Below are 3,660 nucleotides of genomic sequence, written 5' to 3'. Positions count from 1 at the left end.
GGACTCGTTATCAATGCGCTTAAGATGTAGATATACCAAAAATAGACTGATCAGTTGTAGTCATAAACATCAATATGAAGATCCAAACAACTAACGGATATGAATTTAAAAAGTAATCATAATGGTTATGTATTTCTTCATCAACTTGAACAGAATAAGAACAAGAAATGCAGAATAAAATGATTTTTTTCTATTTCATAACTACTTATTGACTAGAAACAGCTTTAAATTACAAAATGCAATGGTAGAGGAAGATTTATGATGCTTTTGTACGATATACATAGATCAGGTTGAAAATGTTTCGTCTTAGTTACATCTTTAAGGCTTCAGGAAATTACCATTAGTTATTTTTTTTCAATTATTTTAAATGCTTTAGAGAGGTCTACATTATGTTTACTACTTATTAAGTGAAAACTTTACTGTTTTGTAGACATTTGTTTTTAGAAATATGATCAGAAAACAAAGTGCAAACCACTTTCCAAGTCTTTTGTATAAACACTCATATGCATATCCGTAAATACAACTGGAGGTTACGTCGGGAAAATATAAATTTATTTTCGAATGTTTCAATAAGTGTTAGTGTTGTATGCTAAAATTAATTGAAATTCAGTAAAGCACTGTAATTTGAACTGTTTGCAGTTAATAAGAAGCCTAGAAGTACAAGTGATTTATTTCATTTTCCAAATCCTGTCATTCATTATCCTCTCATTTATTAGATAGTTTGAAATAATAGCCGAGATACTGTGTACTTACGTTTCGTACATTTCAACACTCATCAAGAAGGTAAGTCTGTAATCTTAAGGGAGATTAAGCTAATTTGAGGAATTGATATCCTCGCCACCTAGTATTTCCGTCAAACATGTTACCGCCATTAATTTCACAGGGTAATAATCAATTTCACATTACATCTTTTCCCTGGTGATAATTCATTTTCATAGATCAAGCCACACTGTAGTCAACAGGAAAGCTAAATGAACATCTTGATGCATATTTTTGCATTTAGTAGTTAAAATAAATCAAAAGAAAAACGCTCTAAATGACTTTTAAACTGATTAGCACTCATTTAACAATTGTATCAGTCTTACTGGTAATAGTCCCCAGTTCATGTGAGAGACCGAAGGTCCTGGGTTCGAATCCCGTCTGTGGGATCGTGGATGCGCACTGCTGAGAAGTCCCATAATAGAACTAAAAGACCGTTCAGTGCTTCCAGGTTTTCATTGGTGGTCTAACATCAATCGATTCATGATTTCAGTCAAAAACGTAATAATCTCCACAACCCCATACTGATAATCACTTCGTTAAATTGGATTAATGGAATCTATAGGAAAGTTACTGACAAACCAAACTAGAACCTTAATCAACAGAATCCAGCCAACACTAAAGACAAATATAACACCATTGACTGCGATGCAGTAACCAGTTACTGATAACATTTTATATGCATATACCCAACGTTTTTAAGAATTTATTGATAACGTGACTAATAGCAATTGATGAAGATTAAAATCCCCAACCTATCTTACTGACCATTAAATACCCATTCGGAAATTCAATTCAGAGCTTTTTATCAACTACATATATTCGATGAAATTAAAATCTTTTAGGTGATTGTTTCTATTCTGTGATCACTGTGACTGTATTGTCACAGAGCAGCAGTGATGATAATCATCTATTGCTTAACAAAATGTTTAGTTATTTTTAAAGGTGAGAATAAATCGAAAAATTTCCACCCATCGTTATTATCGTCTATTTTTTTGTTCTTTCTGTCGACTGTTGTTGAACATATCTAAAATTGTAATAACTTAAGCTAAGCACTATTAGATTATCCGGTTTTTAAAAGATGCTAAATAAATACACACATACAGACACAAACTGAAAGAGATATATAACCAGCTACAATGACTGTGATATATATATATATATATATATATATATATATATATCAGTGTATTTCAGCTTATCAGTAATTTAGCATCAGCATTCGATCAAAGTTTAACAGTATTTCATAGATTGAATTAGAATAGAAGTAATTTTATTTATTCATTTATTTCTGTAATGTTTAACATTAATACAAATGATGTTCTGATAAGTAAAAGTAGTAGCATTACTCACTTACACGAATTACATTTGTGTATATTTGCAAAGAATCCCTAATCATGATTATATGTGGCTATATACATATACATATATACATAGTATGCGTTCACAGTCCTATCATAATCATCATTCCCATTAACCAACAAATATACACACATCTACACATTTTATCCTTCGAAAGAAGTATGAAATAAAACTGACGAAAACTATTTAATCAAGATAAAAGGTAGAGGTTAGAGAAATTGTTTTTTTTTAAAAAGAAAGCAACAACAGTCATTACCGCCTCAAATTATACGGAGAACAAAAAATATATTTGGTGAACTAAACAGTATGAGTGAGCTAGTGAATGAATGATAAAGTTTATGGCCAGATAGTAAGTTTAGATTGTATCAATCTGATAAGTTAACTGATGGCGTCAAAATCTATAACCTGATAAATAAACGATAGATACTACTTGTGATGTACAAACAACAAACAAATTTTTTAGTATCTATCCTGTTAAGTGTTTTTCGTTATGATTTTTTTTCTAGTATTATCAACTAGTCAGTCAGTCAGCCAGTCAGAGAGTTTAACAAATAGTGATACATATGATTAGGATTATGGGGATTGTAGACAAAATATTATTTAGGGCAGAAAATACTTTATTTGTGTTTCTGATCTATATATTGTTGTACTTGTTTATGCCCATGCAATATTACTGTTATTACTACTACTAATACTATGATAGCTCATAATGTGTAAAATAGGAGAGGTGGAAGTGAGATAATAAAGAATTATGTGCAAATTGCAAAAAACAACAACAGAGAACTACATATTAACGATCATTTCTAAATTATCATTACCATTTTACATAATCACAATCAGACATTGTGGAAAGATTTATCATAGATAGACAGCCGGCATTAAACTTTTAGCCTAGAAAATAATTTGATAATACTATGTTTGTTAGATGTGTATATTTACCAGAAATGACGATCATGATGATATTCATGACCAACATTAATCAAATTAATAATCATTGTAATCAGAACGGTAATGAGAAATGAATGTACAAACATATACACACATTGTGTACCACGAATAGACAGATATTATCGACTGAGTGTTATTTTACACTTTCAGAAAAATGAGAATGATCGTAAGAGTTGGATATGCACACACATACATACATACATACATACATACATACATACATGCATACATACATACATACATACATACATACATACATACATACATACATACATACACATTGACACTAATACAAGTTGATATGAAAGTTACAGTCTAATTAAAAATAATAATTTGCGCTTGATTTCGGTGTCAAATATACTGTGAAACAGATTTATCTAATGATAAAACTGAAATTAATAAAATAAAAAGAAGAAGAGAAAAGTAAATCATTCATATATCTAAAGCATGAAAGGATAATACAATACTGATTACTTATAATAAAAGAAAAGAGTAGTATATCTGTTAAGTATACGTTTAAAAAAGTTTATTGAATAAGTAAATAAATAAAATGAATAAACAAATAATGTCATCATTATCACTGTTATCAAT

This window comes from Schistosoma haematobium, chromosome 3 (assembly GCF_000699445.3).
Source record: "Schistosoma haematobium chromosome 3, whole genome shotgun sequence".
Lineage (NCBI taxonomy): Eukaryota > Metazoa > Platyhelminthes > Trematoda > Strigeidida > Schistosomatidae > Schistosoma > Schistosoma haematobium.
The sequence above is the reverse complement of the archived record's forward strand: the minus strand, read 5'-3'. Positions refer to the sequence as shown.